Here is a 17,051-nt window from a genome sequence, read left to right on the forward strand (position 1 = left end):
CTGACCGAGCGGGCATGCACTCTGGTGATGGCATCAACAGTGCAGGAGGAACTCAGTCTTCTAATGAGGACTCATTTGAGTGAAATAATGCACGTATCCAGTCCATGGAGTAGAATGGCGCAGCAAGCGATGGCACCGAGCAAGTCCTACTTACTGGCTAGTGGACGTGAGTACATGAGAGGACTCTGGCTCTACCCAGAGATTATAGCGAAATCTCGCGAAAGTGATGTGTGTCGCCCAGCCTGCAGCTCTACAGATGTCTGTTAGCAAGGAGCCATGCACTAAAGCCCAGGAGGAAGCTACACTCCGGGTGGAGTCTGCCTTCACCCCTAGGGGGCATGGTCGACTTTGCATCTGGTAAGCCAAGACAATGGCGTCCACTATCCAGTAAGATAACCTTTGCTTGGAGATAGCCTTTCCCTTCAGCTTCCCACCCTAACAGACAAAGAGCTGGTCTGAGGTCCCGAAACACTGTGTTCTGTCTACATAAGCACGGAGGGCGCATACTGGACAGAGCAGTGCCAAGGCTGGGTCTGCCTCCTCAAAGGGCAGCACTTGCAGGTTCACCACCTGATCCCTGAAAGGAGTGGTGGGAACCTTGGGCACGTATCCAGGGCGGGGTCTCGAGATCACGTGAGAGTTCGCAGCCCAAATTCCAGGCACGCTTCGTCGTGCAGGTCATGCTGTCCCACCGTTTCTGACTCCAAGAGGTCGTGGTGTGCAGGGATGGCAGCCACGTAAACCTTCAGGGTGGAAGGAGACAGCCTTCGTTCCAACCCTTCTTGGAGGACGGAGAGCACGAACCCGATCAGGCATTTTCATTTTCTCGGCGAGAAGAACATCAGGAGACGAAGAGGTTCCACTTCAACGCATAGGCATGTCTTGTAGACAGGGCCCTAGCGGAAGTGATGGTAGCTACTACCTGAGGTGGTAGGGTACCCACACATGCAGGTTCCATAGATCAGGACTTGGGTGACAGAGGGTGCCCCATCTCTGAGAAAGGAGGTCCTTCCTCAGAGGAAGTAGCCAGGGAGGGGCTGTCATGAGGAGCACCAGGAAAAACAAGTCCGGTTGGGCCAATGAGGCGCAACCAAAAGGACCTTGTAACCGCACTGGCATTAGTATTAATATTAGCTCAAATGATCTATAGGGAATTTTAATAATTAATCATGAATATGATTAATATTTTGCATTTTACAGTTACATTAATTTATTCGAAGTTGAAAATAGATCGATTTGTATATATGAATAATCAATCACAACGAATTATAATTCATCATTCATATATCAAAAATCCTATTTCAGATCGATTATGAGATAACCCTTAATGGAAAATTAATGTAATTATCGAACAGTTGTCTGTCCCGCAAACGACCATAAGATTAACTTACTAACCTTCTCAATAAGGTTATCACTTCTTATAATTTCAGAAAGGAATAGCTTCTGGCCATGAAACCATTCCTTTTTGTCCTTATAAAATTTAGGTTACTAAACCATAATCAAATTGTAAAGCCTGTAGCTAGATCAAACATTTCAGGGACTCGTAATGTGAGAATTATAGACGGGATCAATCAAGTATATATGGAATTTTAATAATTGGACTAATACATGGAACTAAGGAATACAAAATACTACAATTGCTTGCTTCGGTGCGCGCGTGCTGTGTCTTCCATGCGAGCGCGAGCGCGGGAGGTTCAAAGAGTCTCTTTCTTTGAGGTGAAGTTGCCGGGAATGATTCAGGCTAAGTTCATTCAGCTCGTGAATGAACAGAGGCGAATAGGAAAACGAAACTAGACTATAGAAAAACATAAAAAGAAATATAAGAGAAGAAAAGAGAAGCAGGCCGAAGCCGGTCCGGACTTGGGTTTCCAAAGTTTTTGAGGAGGGAGAAGAGAGAGAGGAAACTGAAGGTTTAGGCTTTTATCAGTGTCCCGTGTACCGTCCCCTTTTTCGTGGTCGACGAATCCTCTTAGAGCATTCCGAGCAGAAGATTTTCTTGTGTGTTAATGTAGCCCGACCCTCGTGTGGAATCACGAGGGGGCAAAGTATGATATTATGCTCAGGGAATTAAAAACGCATGGAACCATAACGTTTATCACAGCCTCTTATCAAAAATCTTCTTCGTCGTGCACAGGGGATCAAAACAATACTAAGGACGAATATTGACAAAGATAGCAACATAGAGATACATTCTTTTGTTGAACAAAGGCACTTAAAGATTACATTACTGTAATTCAAAAACACAACTATTCTAATATCACACTGGTGAACATGCAGATCACCTGGAACACTCTTTGTACATTTTTAATAGTTAGTAAAATGAAATTTCACTAGTGGAAGTCCATATATGTCAATGTGTGTGTGTATATCTGTGAGGTCGGCATCTGTTGCATCTCGTGGTGCATACCACGTGAGGGGTTGGGGCTATTTGAGAATGTGTTACTCGGCAAAAACAAAGGTAGTTCTGTGGGCAGACTAACTTGACAGCCTGAGGCGTCATATAATTTTGCTGAGAGAAGCAAGATAGTCCTAGTTGTCCCAAAACAACTGAATGGGGTAAGTCTTGAAATTTTCCTTCAGTACACAAAGAACAAACGTTAGACACAGTAAGGGAATTGTGGTCGCAGCACGTGATAGTATGAGAAACAAACCGGGGCCTGTTCGTTGATTTCATTAAGTCGTGTGAAACATTAACCAGGCCCTCCTTGTGGACACTTGTAGTCATTGTGTCAGAAAGCTAGTCATTTAGGGCTTGTATATGCTCATATGTGTTTTAGCATGAGAGAAACAATCAGGATTCGCTAATTCAGAGCATCTGGCCGGATGGACTGTCAGTGTCGTTACATATTACACACATTATCTGTATTCATAGCAAATGCTTCTCATACCAGTATCTAGAAAGATCACAATTGACTCCTCCGTAGACTTCTAATTACCCATTCATTGCTTCGTCCAATCCGTTGCTCATCTACTTGGCATTCATTGTTAACGTCCATTTGTGTAGTTGTTTGTAGTTTCTGTTTGATTATTGATTTTATTTTCTTAGTAGTTTAGTCATTTTCCTTAGTAGTATTTAGTGAGTGTGATATTTTACTCTTGTGTATCTCTTTGTCAATAAATTAATCTTTATTGCAAACTGTGTCATTCTTGTGTTGATAATCAGAGCCTCTACAAGCTCGCCAGAATCTCACTAAATCCTTCAGATTGATCAGATGATGAACTTACTATAATTTATATAATTCTATTCCTTTCAATAATCTTCCATGATTGTTTTTTATTGTCAAGGTGAAATTCCTTGGCTGGTGCCCCGTAATATAGGAAGGAATCATCTGACACTCTCACACTCGCCTTAGGTGATACGTGACCAAAAACTCTCAATATTAATATTTAAGACCATAAACCACTACACTAATACATTATATTTCACTGCACACATGACTGACATTGAATTAGATTACAAAACAAACTGAAATGGTTTCTGTCTCTATCTCAGCACAGTTTTACACAACCAGCAGAAAGAGATTTTTTTGTGAGATTATGTTGATGTTTATAGATGTTTTGTCATTGTGAACAGTATTGACGCACATCTATGAGCCGCATTTTCATGTCGTATGAAAATATGTTGTGCACCTGCTGCAGCAAACTAATACAGATTATTTCATTTACATACAATAATTGATTTAACAGTAAAAAAATATCAGATTTTTAATGCAGTTAATTATCATTGTATTTATGCATTTAATGTTATTATTAATACTATCATAGACTATGTGTAGTGTTTTAAGGCTACGTAGCCTAAACTAGTTATTTTTAGTTGGAAAAAAAAACCCTGTAGGAATAAATATCATAAGCGTGCGGACAAACATGCTGTTGCTCCGATTTAATAGCAATAGCAGGAGGTTCCTTCAACAAATAAACCAGAAGCATCTGTTATACCCAGGTCTACATTTAATATATACAGTAACTTACTGTCACTAATGGCAATAAAGTGAATGTAATGGCCAGAATAATCAACTCAACATCTTAGTTTGTCATTGACCTACATAATCATTGCTAAACTGAAAATAAATGAAATGCTTAGTCAGTAATGTATTTACATTTATTAAGTAATTATTTGTCCCATTTTAACATTAGCATTTATGCATTTGACAGACATTAACATTCTTATCAGTTCTTGCTTTCCCTGGAAATCGAATCCATGACCTGGCGTTGCAAGCGCCAATGCTCTAGTGTTTGAGCTACAGGAAAGGTGATTCTTTCAGCTGATATTATTATTATGAGTTCAGGGATTCAGGTCAAATGATGATTATGTCAAAAGATAACCAACACCATCAGATCACCTTTTCTCTTTGTTCATCTGGCTGTTATAACTTAGTTACAACAGCCAAACAAAATCTAAAGTTAAAAATCTAAGGGTCAAGAGCCCAAATAAAGCATAAAACGATTTACATAATGGTGACTTAAAATAGTGATTTTCTCCTTCAGTGATTCTGCTTGTTAACATCAGGTGTCTTCAAAAATGGTCAATCATCACTCAAATAATCACTTAATTATCTCATTAACTTTAACACTGCTTCAGTGTTAATTTAAAAGTCTTGAGTGTGGAGCCAAATAAACTCCCAGGAGAGTTAATTTAACACATGAGTTTTTTGTTGTGTAGAAGTGAATTTGCGAGGTCAGGCATTGATGTTGGACGAGAAGGCCTGGCTCGCAATCTCTGCTCTAATTCATCCCAAAGGTTTTCTATCGGGTTGAGGTCAGAGACGTATGAGACATAAAACGGAGGTCCTGACTCTCTGTGGTAATTAAAAATCTATGGCACTTCTCGTAAAGAGTAGGGGTGTAACCCCGGTGCCCTGGCCACATTCCACCCATCGGCCCTGCCAATCATGGCCTCCTTATAATCCCCATCCACTGAATTGGCTCTATCAGTCTCTCTCCTCTCCAGCTGTAGCTGGTGTGTGGTGAGCGCATTGGCGCTGTTGTACTGTGGCTGCCGTCGCATCTTCCAAGTGGATGCTGCACAGTGGTGGTGTTGAGGAGAGATCCCCTGATATGATTGTAAAACGCTTTGGGTTTACAGTAATACATATGTATGCTCTATATAAATGCCTCATTCATTCAAGTTCCTCCACACCAAACTCGGTCATCCATGTCTTTATGGACTTTGCTTTGTGCACTGGTGCGCAGCCATGTTGAAACAGGAAGAGGCCATCCCCAAATTGTTCCCACAAAGTTGGGAGCATGAAATTGTCCAAAAAGTGTTGGTATGTTGAAGCATTAAGAGTTCCTTTCATTGACAACAGACAAATGCAGTGGTGCAGGAGCCGGAGGCAAATTCAGTGGTGCAGGAGCCGGAGGCAAATTCAGTGGTGCAGGAGCCGGAGGCAAATGCAGTGGTGCAGGAGCCGGAGGCAAATTCTGTGGTGCAGGAGCCAGAGGCAAATACTGTGGTGCAGGAGCCAGAGGCAAATGCAGTGGTGCAGGAGCCGGAGGCAAATGCAGTGGTGCAGGAGCCGGAGGCAAATTCTGTGGTGCAGGAGCCAGAGGCAAATACTGTGGTGCAGGAGCCAGAGGCAAATACTGTGGTGCAGGAGCTGGAGGCAAATACTGTGGTGCAGGAGCCGGAGGCAAATGCAGTGGTGCAGGAGCCTGAGGCAAATTCAGGGGTGCAGGAGCCGGGCCAATCTCATTTACCTGTCTTACCCCTTCCCCTTTGTCTGCGTCTTCCCCTTGACCCTCGATACCGAGTGAAGGGGGGTAGGGGGAAGAACGTTCCTCTAAGAAATGAGACACCACTCGATTTACCGTTTGCGGCATTTTCTCTTTCCGCTAGCTGTCTGCTACGTCAACAGAGGTGATAAGCGTTGACATAAACAAACGAAAATGCCGTCATCTCAGGTTGTGATATCAATTGCCTGGTCTCTCTTTATCTTTGCACGCTTGTGTGCCATCAGTCAAAGACATTGTAGAAGAAGAAGATTGTTTCTCAGACGCATACGACTGCTTACGGATCAAGTCATGGTATGTTCGCGAATTGTATTTAACGACGGCGCCGGCGACACCATAGCTAAGCAAAACATTAGCAAACGGCAAATAGCGCATAGCTGCTAGCTAGCGGTTAACTAGCGATTCAAAACAAAAACATAACAATTAAAACCGCTTGAACATTTTATTAAAAGTATCATAAAACACGAGTGTCATTAAACTGCTGAAAATACTTACATTTGTGCGACTCACTTCTGAGAAATTCCTACCCCTCTCTTTCAAGTGTGGTCCTCCGCAAACTTCGTTTCAAGGGCTATGTAACCCTACGCCCTTAATCAAAATGAGAATTGGGACACCACTTCCCCTCACATGAATGCGCAAAACCGAGGGGAAGGGGTAAGAGTAAGGGGTAAGACAGAGAAATGAGACGCAGCCTTAGAGTGCCTCCAATCAAGTTCCCATTCCTCCCATCCCACCCTCTGTCTTTCATGGTTATGGTTCCCCTAAGCCGGCTCCTCCTTGGTCAGCCTTGAACTTTTTGCCCGGTTCAAGGAGTTCAGTGAAGTTGGCAATTCACATATTCGAACTTCCCGGATCAATAACTAATAAAACACAAATTACAATTATTTACAATCACAGTAACATAGACAATGAGCTACAACCTGTCACGATGTGGTTTTGTGTCCTGTCATGTTTAGTGGTTCCCTGTCTGTCTATTAGTTATCCCAGGTGTTTCCCATTAACCACGCCCCCTTGTTATCCTGTCTAGCTCGTTTACCCCTGTATTTAAGCCCTGTGTCTAGTTCAGTCTTTGTGAGTTCTTGATGTTGTTATGTTGCCTGTTCTGTCCCAGAGTCTTAGTCTTTGTTCAAGTTTATTCTTAGTCTTTGTCATAATTCAAGTTTATTTAATAAAACACTGCTGCATTTGGATCCTGCTTCCTGCTTCCTGCCTCTGCATCATAACAGAAGAACTCACCACAAAATGGATCCAGCAGTGGTTAGCAACCAGGCCCTGAGGAAGTTCCTTTCTTCGTTGTTGCAAGATGGCCAGCCTATTGAGAGGTATGCGAGGGACTTTTTGTCTTGCTGTCATCTGGGAGCATTAGATGACATCCAGCTCATGGACCTGTTTTGGAGCGGGCTGGATGATGACGTTGCTCAATTGATGCCGGAGGACTATACCGGCTGGACCCTAGAAGGGTATGTTGACCTGGCCCTCTCCTTGAGCGGTTTGGCATTTACTGTGAGCTTGGCTGATGAAACACCCTGCAAGCTCACAGTACCCCCAGAGCCCTCACCGCTGGTCGTGTCCAGTCCAGAGTCTTCACAGCTCCACGTCCCGTCTGCCCAGCCAGAGTTAGTTCACGTCTCGCCCGCCCGGCCTGGGAATCGTCACGTCTTGCCAACCATCATGCCAGCCACTGGATCGGTCTATGGACGTACAGGACTGGTTTCCAGCGTGGCCGATCCCCCGCTTATGTCTGCACATGCTGCCAAGGGGGCCATCGTTTCAGGGTTTTGTCCCGCCAAGCCTACGCTTCACGTCACGCCTGCCGAGCCTTGGCTCCACGTCACGCCTGCCGATCCAGAGCCTGCGCATGTCACGCCTGCCGATCCAGAGCCTGTGCACGTCACGTCTGCTGATCCAGAGACTGTTCACGTCGCTTCTGCTGATCCAGAGACTGTTCACGTCGCTTCTGCTGATCCAGAGACTGTTCACGTCGCTTCTGCTGATCCAGAGACTGTTCACGTCGCTTCCGCTGATCCAGAGACTGTTCACGTCGCTTCCGCTGATCCAGAGACTGTTCACGTCGCTTCTGCTGATCCAGAGACTGTTCACGTTGCTTCTGCCGATTCAGAGCTTCACCCCAGTCCAGCCGAGCCTGCACTTTACGCCAGCCCAGAGTCTTCTTCACCGCTGGTCCCGTCCAGTCCAGAGCCTTCTTCGCTGGTCCCGCCCAGTTCAGAGCCCTCTTCGCCGCTGGTTCTGTCCAGCTTAACGCCCTCTTCATCGCTGGTCCCGTCCAGCACAGAGCCTTCGCCGCTGGTTCCGCCCAGTTCAGAGCTCTCTTCGCCGCTGGTCCTGCCCAGCTCAAAGCCCTCTTCGCCGTTGGTCCTGTCCAACCCAAAGCCCTCTTCATCGCTGGTCCAGGATTCTATACCGGGGAACCTCCCCAAGAAAATTTTGGGGGGGGGCAATAGGCCTCCGGACCAGCCCGATTCGCCGTGGCCGCCCGAGGGGTCGTCTCCGCCCTGGCCGCCCGAGGGGTCGTCTCCGCCCTGGCCGCCCGAGGGGTCGTCTCCGCCCTGGCCGCCCGAGGGGTCGTCTCCGCCCTGGCCGCCCGAGGGGTCGTCTCCGCCCTGGCCGCCCGAGGGGTCGTCTCCGCCCTGGCCGCCCGAGGGGTCGTCTCCGCCCTGGCCGCCCGAGGGGTCGTCTCCGCCCTGGCCGCCCGAGGGGTCGTCTCCGCCGTGGCCGCCCGAGGGGTCGTCTCCGCCGTGGCCGCCCGAGGGGTCGTCTTCGCCCTGGTCGCCTGCACAGCCTGATCCGCCCTGGTCGCCTGCACAGCCTGATCCGCCCTGTTCGCCTGCACAGCCTGATCCGCCCTGGTCGCCTGCACAGCCTGATCCGCCCTGGTCGCCTGCACAGCCTGATCCGCCCTGGTCGCCTGCACAGCCTGATCCGCCCTGGTCGCCTGCACAGCCTGATCCGCCCTGGTCGCCTGCACTGCCTGATCCGCCCTGGTCGCCTGCACTGCCTGATCCGCCCTGGTCGCCTGCACTGCCTGATCCGCCCTGGTCGCCTGCACTGCCTGATCCGCCCTGGTCGCCTGCACTGCCTGATCCGCCCTGGCCTCCAGTCCTGCTACAGTCTCCAGGCCCTCTGCTGCTCCACGGGCCTGGCCCTCCATCCCGCCCCCGAGACCGCCTCCGCTTCACCACCCTCCTGAACTTTTTGTTGTTTTTATGGGCGTCAGGAGCCGCCCATAGGGGAGGGGCTATGTCACGATGTGGTTTTGTGTCCTGTCATGTTTAGTGGTTCCCTGTCTGTCTATTAGTTATCCCAGGTGTTTCCCATTAACCACGCCCCCTTGTTATCCTGTCTAGCTCGTTTACCCCTGTATTTAAGCCCTGTGTCTAGTTCAGTCTTTGTGAGTTCTTGATGTTGTTATGTTGCCTGTTCTGTCCCAGAGTCTTAGTCTTTGTTCAAGTTTATTCTTAGTCTTTGTCATAATTCAAGTTTATTTAATAAAACACTGCTGCATTTGGATCCTGCTTCCTGCTTCCTGCCTCTGCATCATAACACAACCTAAATTTCCTAAATATGAGCTTTATAATATAAATTGATCTCTATGACCAGGTGGTTGAGAGAGTCTGAAGGCACCGTCTGCAAAGTGCAATATAACCCAAAAAACGTTAAATAGTCATTCATTTCAATATTACACACTAGAGTGTCTACATCACCTGGCTTCTTCAGTTGGCTGCTGTCGTGGTTTCAATGTTTTTGGGAAATCACTTCTCAGAAATCTTTGATATTTTGAGAAATATTTTGTACTATGTGAAATTACTGAAATAGAATTCTCTGTTGCATCAACATTCTGGCCGTTCAGGCTTCCAAAGTAAAACCCAAAGACAAACACAGAAAGGAAATAATAGTGTACAAATATATAGCTAAATTACTTATTTTCTACATAATAAAATTTTCAACTTCAAGTCTTCTGAGGTGAGAAGAGCAGTTCACGGTATTTCTCATTGTTTCAGCTTCAAGTCTTCTGAGGTGAGAAGAGCAGTTCACGGTATTTCTCATTGTTTTCATCGATCACAGCGATACTTGTGCGTCTTTTCTGGCGTCTTCCTTCTGAAGCGATTTTGTGTTCGTTTGTGTGATTGTCTCGATGTTTGTGTGAGAACTGTTAGTGAATGTCAAGTCAAAGTTTGAGATCTGTGAGGGGAATTGATAGGAATCGATCCCAAGTGTTGCTGTTACCATTTTCATGTTTACCTTTATTTCTTTGTCGACATTTATCTTTGGCAGATTATTACTGTATGAGTAACGAACGAGGGAAATCTCAAATCTATACATCCATGGGAAGATAAATATTAATGAAGTTTGACACCGGAAACGTTACATTTTCTTTTATTTTTTAAGAGTATTATGATCATTGTCAGTTTCTGTACATAAAAATCTGTAACATGTTAATGATTGAATTACTTATTGCAATTAATAGTTATTATAAAGTCAAACTAGTTTTAAATTCACATACTATGGTCTTGTAGTTATTTGCCTGTAGAGGTTCACAGATAAGTTATTTATTTAATTATTTTGTTCTATTATTGATGATTTATCCATTTTAGACTATATTGTGAGGAATAACAGTATTGTCTTTCACTAGGGCTATCTTGACTCAAATAATGTGTTTCTAACAGCAAACACTCAGAATAAAGTGAGATGATCTGCTGATGATCCTGAATGGCTTGTTGAATGAGTGTTGATAGTCTGAGGCTCATCAATATTAACAGATCTGCTGAAAACACTCTTTATTTCATGACAATAGTTCCTGTTTTCACCTCATTTATTATGCTGATGTCTTCAGATCTCCTGTAAATTGACACCTAAAGCTCATTTCATTGGTGTCAACAGACTGAGGGTATTTGATGATTACTATATACCTTTATTTCTGAGTTTTAACAGTTTTTCTTATCATTATTTTCTATTTGGAGGAATTTACATTAAGATATGAATGTTTTTCTTTATTTCTGCATATTGTAGAATATTTTTATTGATTATTAACTGGATTAAGTGAAATCAATGATAATATTATCAAAGACATTATACTATTATATCTGGCTCAGGGCAGAAGCACAAGAAAAACACATGTATTGATTACCTTTGAGGTGTATATATGTTTGATACTGGACTCTGGAGTTGCTTTTGCAAAAGCACTCGACTTTGTTAGATAAAATAATTTATTGGATAGTAAAGTTTATTTTCTGGCATCAAGACTTCAAGGTTGATTTTTAATGAAGGGACAGACTCCACAACAATATGCCTATATTTGAATGAAGAAGGAGAATCATTGTAGGGTTATGAATTGAATGAGCATCAGTTACTTTATGATAAGAAAGAAAGACATTATGTACAGATTTTTTACAGATGTGTATTTAGTTTAAAAACACTCACTAACTAGTGATATATTTTTGTATAATATTATTTTTATTTTAATATAATTGTATTTTTTATATTTTGGCAGATAAGCTCCTCCCACAGCAATCACATCATCAGTGAAGCTCCTCCCACAGTAATTCTCCAATAAATGCTGTACATTTCCAATCAGCTACAAGTGAAGACGAGCATCAGAGCATCAGGAAGAGCTGAAATCTGCAAAGACTGAGTTTATTAAAGAGGACAGTGAGAACATGAGTGATCCAGAACCCTGCAGAACGAAACACACTGAAGATCCTGAAGAACAAAGAGGTTGGTGTTCATTCTTCATTCATTCATGATGCTGAAGAACATTCATGTTAGAAACATCCAAGCACTTCATCACATTTAGATAAACGGTTAAACTATGAAATGGTACAGATTTTCAACAAATGGTCAGTAGAGGGAGGTTGGAGAAACTTTCATATAGATTGTCAACATCAGGTCAAATTATCTCCCTTATTTACACTTATTTTATATCTGGTTCGCTTTTTTTGCTACTATTTTAGCAAAATGTCAGAAATCCTCTAATATAGTTTACAACATTGTGTTTAAATACAGTGTACCTATTTTAGATTATTATTTATATTATTTTTTAAGCAGCAAACAGCGAACTATCAAGTAAATGAACTTTCCAGAATGGCTGACAGAATTGTAATTAAATTACTTTGTGCACCGATAAGACAGAGCATGCAGAAAACCTTCTACCACACCATTGGATTCAGACGTTGGGACAATTGTTTTACCTTGTTTAAAAATCCTAACAAATACTGAGAGATAATTGTATTTGCACACCACTAGGCACTATTGTATAAATGTTAATATTACATTAAATAGTACACAAAGTAATTGTGTCATTCATCAAATATATTTAATATTTCTCACTTTTGTGCCTATAATGTCTTGAAAATAATACGGTAATTGAAATATCAATATACCTCATTCATGCAATTAATTAATGAAACCTTATAATTTATCATAATATTTTATAGCAATTGTCTACTAGTACTTTCTGCCATTACATCAAGGCTCACTTTCATATTTCTCTCTTTGAATTATTGATGTGCTGAAAATTAGATTAAACCCTTTTTCTTTCATGTCAGACCTGAGTGAAGTGAAGGAGGAGAGTGAAGAACTGAGTGAAGTGAAGGAGGAACATCATGTCAAACCTGGAGAAAAACCTTTGAGTCGCTCAAAGACTAAAAAGACCCTTTTAAACAAAAGAGGAGCCAATAAATCTTTCACCTGCACTCAGTGTGGAAAGAGTTTCTCACGCAAACAAGGTCTTGAGATTCACTTGAGAGTTCACACTGGAGAGAAGCCGTTCACATGTGATCAGTGCGGGACGAGTTTCAGTCAATTATCACATCTGACCGAACACAAGAGGATCCACACTGGAGAAAAGCCACATATGTGTGTTCAGTGTGGAAACAGTTTCAGAAACAAACAACATCTTGTGATTCACATGAGGATCCACACCGGAGTGAAGCCGTTCACATGTGATCAATGCGGCAAAACTTTTCTTAGGGCATCACACCTGAAGACACACCTGACAGTTCATACGAAGGAGAAGCCGCATCCATGTTCTGAGTGTGGAAAGAGTTTTTCACAGCGGGGTAATTTACATAGACATGAGAAAATCCACACTGGTGTGAGAGAGTACATGTGCTTTGAGTGTGAGAAGACTTTTACTACAGCGTACTGTTTAAAACTGCACCAGAGAATTCACACTGGAGAAAAACCTTACATGTGTTCACACTGCGACAAGAGATTCAGTGATTTAAAAAGTCTGAAAACACATGAGAGGATCCACACTGGAGAAAAACCTTGCAAGTGTTCACACTGTGACACAAGATTTATTGATGTAAAAAGTCTGAAATCACATGAGAGGATCCACACCGGAGAAAAACCTTACAAGTGTTCACACTGTGACAAGAGATTCATTAACTTATCACATCTGAAAATACATGAGAGGATCCACACTGGAGAAAAGCCGTACATGTGTGTTCACTGCAGAACTAGTTTCAGACACAAATCAACTCTTAAGCGTCACATGAGAGTTCACACTGGGTAGAAGCGGCTCAGGCTTTCGTTCTGAAATCACTTCTGCTTCTCATTATGAAGAAAGACCATTTAACTGTGATCAGTAAACACAGTAAAGACCATTTAACTGTGATCAGTGCGGTAAACAGTTTCTTTGGGCGTCAGTCCTGAAGAAACACCTGAAGATTCACACAAAGGAGAAGATTCATTAGTAATATTACAGCAGAAAAGACACGGTGGTGTGTGTTTCAGTGACGAAGTCCTTTACTACAGAAGATGAACTGAAAGAGTGCCAGAAAATTCACATTGGAGAAGAAGGCCATAACACTTTCAAGAGACATGAATCTGATGTAAATGTTTAACTCGTTCTTCATTGTTTTTCATCAGAACATCTAGTTTGTCTTCCACTTCTACTCTTCAATACAAATACAAGAAAAATTTCCATGTATCTTTGAAATTGGACACTTTTCTTATCGTCTTCTCCTTCACTTGACGTGCTGTGGCTCAGTCAGTAAAGAGAGAGATGCGTTTCATTCACTTTCACTTTTACTTAATGTTTATATTTGCTTCATGTAATTATTGATTAAACTCTTTACTCATTTTATCAAAATTGTATTGTCCATTTTTATTTTCTGCTGATTCTGTTTGAATCAAGAATTATTTTATTTCTGAAAGCCATGAAGCATTGTTTGCTTATTGCTCTTTCCATGTTTTAATTTTCTCAATAGAGCTTTGAAATGCCTAATAAATTATATTTCACTGCACATTTGACTGACACTGAGGGCCAGATGTACGTACATTTGCGAACGTAGCGTTATTAGCGCCATGGACAAACTGCAGATAGCGAACGCTGTTTTGCCCAAGTGTACGTCGTATTTATCAATCTTTCACTTCCTCAAGTAATCTGCGCTTTTCTACGCCTTTCTCCGCCCCCTACCACAATTTATGAATGTCCACAACTGAACGGCCTACATACAAGCGCAGTTGAATGAAGTTAACTGATGACAACATTAAAAAGAATTAAACGTTTAGCGATCATGAAATAATACAATAAATACATGATAAGATGTAAACAAGCAGGGAGATAATGAAGATCAGTAGTTCTACTCAGACTACTTATGCACGTAGGCTATGGAAGATTGGTCAAATCTAGCAAGTAGGAAAGTTTAAGTGGGTGACGTGAAAGTGAAAGTAAGACATTCGAAAGGCCAACGAAAGTTAAGGTTACTTTTGATATAGTACAAAGACGCAAAACTGGTGCTCTAAATTGCGATTATGTTGTCTTTGAAAGGTTTTCTTATTGACGCATTTAACACCTGCTTTTAGAAGGCGGAAATATTTAGGCGCAAAATAGACATGCCCTTTCACTGGCAGTTTTTGTACATAGCACGGAATACATAATTAGGCGCTCTTTACGCTTCCCCTCCCATCTCTTTACGCTAAACTCCCACTTTCCCCTTGACCCTCCCATGAATGCATATGCATGAAACGGAAAAGCGCAATTTGCTACTTTCAGCTCCCGCGACAGACAATCTGCGCTTTTAGCTCATTGCGGCCTGTTTGTACATACCTCGCCATGTTTTTACGTGCACGTTGCGACACAAATACGCCTAAAGTGGGCGCAAAAGCGTTAGTACATCTGGCCCTGAATGAGATTGCAGTCTGTCTACATTATTACCAGGTTCACCTAGGGGACACCTCACGGTTCGATTCTGGGTTAAAGAATAGAACAAAATAAACATCAACATCAAAGCACAATACACATACCAAGGGCAGAAAGTAGGCCTAATATTCAGAGGTCACTTACAAAGTTAGGTTAAAGACACAAGCAAAGAGGGATTCAAACAAATAGCATATCAATAACAATGTAGAATTTACAGACTGTGAGCTGAAGAGTAATATTCAGATAAAAAATGTGTTTTTGAAGGAGAGAAGGGTGGATGTTTGACGGATGTCTTGAGGAAGAGCATTCCACAACCTCTGAGCCACTACGCTAAAAACTCCCATGGTTACCAGACTATTGAAACCGACTGAATATGACACAGCCCCACCTAAGATATTTTTCACCAGCCGCCACTGGAGATCTGTGTGGGGAATTGATAGGAATCGATCCCAAGTGTTGCTGTTGCCATTTTCATGTTTACCTTTATTTCTTTGTCGACCTTTATCTTTGGCAGATTACTGTATGAGTAACGAACAAGGGAAATTTCATATATATACACCCATTAGAATATAAAGAAATATTAATGAAGTTTTGACACCGGAAACGTTACATTTTTATTTTACAGTTTCTGTACATACAAATCTGTAACATGTTAATGATTGAATTTCTTTATTGCAATTAATAGTTATTATAAAGTCAAACTAGTTTTAAATTTACATATTATAGTGTTATAGTTATTTGCCTGTAGAGGTTCACAAAGATAGGTTATTTATTTAATTATTTTGTTCTATTATTGATGATTTATCCATGTTAGGCTATATTGTGAGGAATACCAGTAATGCCTTTCAATAGAGCAGTTTTTAACAGGCTTTTATCATCTATCCTGACTCGAATAATGTGTTTCTAACAGCAAACACTCAAAATAAAGTGAGATGATCTGCTGATGATCCTGAATGGCTTGTTGAATGAGTGTTGATAGTCTGAGGCTCATCAATATTAACAGATCTGCTGAAAACACTCTTTATTTCATGACAATAGTTCCTGTTTTCACCTCATTTATTATGCCGATGTCTTCAGATCTCATGTAAATTGACACTTAAAGCTAATTTTATTGGTGTCAACAGACTGAGGGTATTTGATGGTTATTATATGTTGCCTATGTTTATTTCTGTTGTGGAAGAAATTGTATATGTTCTATGTGTTTACATTTTCTTATATTCCTAGAAACTTAGAAAGCATGATGGTAATAAAATGCACAGGGATTGCATGTGAAGTCCCATGATTCTCTGCTACATGGATATAACTGTGAACTGTTATTAAGCCTTATGACTTATGACTGTTATTAACCCGTATGTGTATGACTTTTGTATACATGCAAATAAATGTGTAAGTAATGTATGACCGAGACAGAGGGTCTCCACTCAAAGGTATCATGTGATACATTATGTAACAATGTGTGAGTTATAACTGAGAGATATCTTCATTTATCCCAGAAAAATAACCTTGAGGGAGTCAGGACAATAATGAAGGAAGGATGCCCTCCTCTCGCGGTCATTTGATGCATGATTGTCTGTTATTCAGTAATAAAAATTGTTTGCCACCACAGTTTATGCTTTCAAATGTTTTTCTTACCATTATTTACATTTGGGAAAATTGACATTATTAAATTCTGTAGTCCATAAGCATAAAACAAACTCGGTAACTTATATATTTTTTTATTTTGGCAGATCAACTCCTCACACTACAATTCATCATCATTGAAGCTCCTCCCACAGCAGTCACATCATCAGTGGAGCTCCTCCCACAGCGGTCACATCATCAGTGAAGCTCCTCCCACAGCAGTCACATCATCATTGAAGCTCCTCCCACAGCAGTCACATCATCAGTGGAGCTCCTCCCACAGCGGTCACATCATCAGTGAAGCTCCTCCTACAGCAATTCTCCAATAAATGCTGTAAATTCCCATCAGCTACAAGTGAAGACGAGCATCAGAGCATCAGGAAGAGCTGAAATCTGCAAAGACTAAGTTTATTAAAGAGGACAGTGAGAACATGAGTGATCCAGAACCCTGCAGAATGAAACACACTGAAGATCCTGAAGAACAAAGAGGTTGGTGTTTATTCTTCATTCATTCATGATGCTGAAGAACATTCAT

At 42.0% G+C, this 17,051-nt stretch overlaps 1 protein-coding gene across 1 annotated transcript in view; it reads left to right on the forward strand.

The window, feature by feature from the left end:
• Positions 1-16,490, forward strand: part of LOC311078511 (uncharacterized protein) — a 97,238-nt gene extending 80,748 nt beyond the window's left edge. The window contains exon 6 of the mRNA XM_084107334.1: positions 12,294-16,490. The gene's annotated coding sequence lies outside the window, so the exon portion shown is untranslated. The remainder of the gene's footprint in view (positions 1-12,293) is intronic.
• Positions 16,491-17,051: the final 561 nt, after the last annotated feature.

The sequence above is a fragment of the Abramis brama genome (genome assembly GCF_963993115.1).
Source record: "Abramis brama genome assembly, chromosome: 1".
In the NCBI taxonomy this organism is placed as follows: Eukaryota; Metazoa; Chordata; class Actinopteri; order Cypriniformes; family Leuciscidae; genus Abramis; species Abramis brama.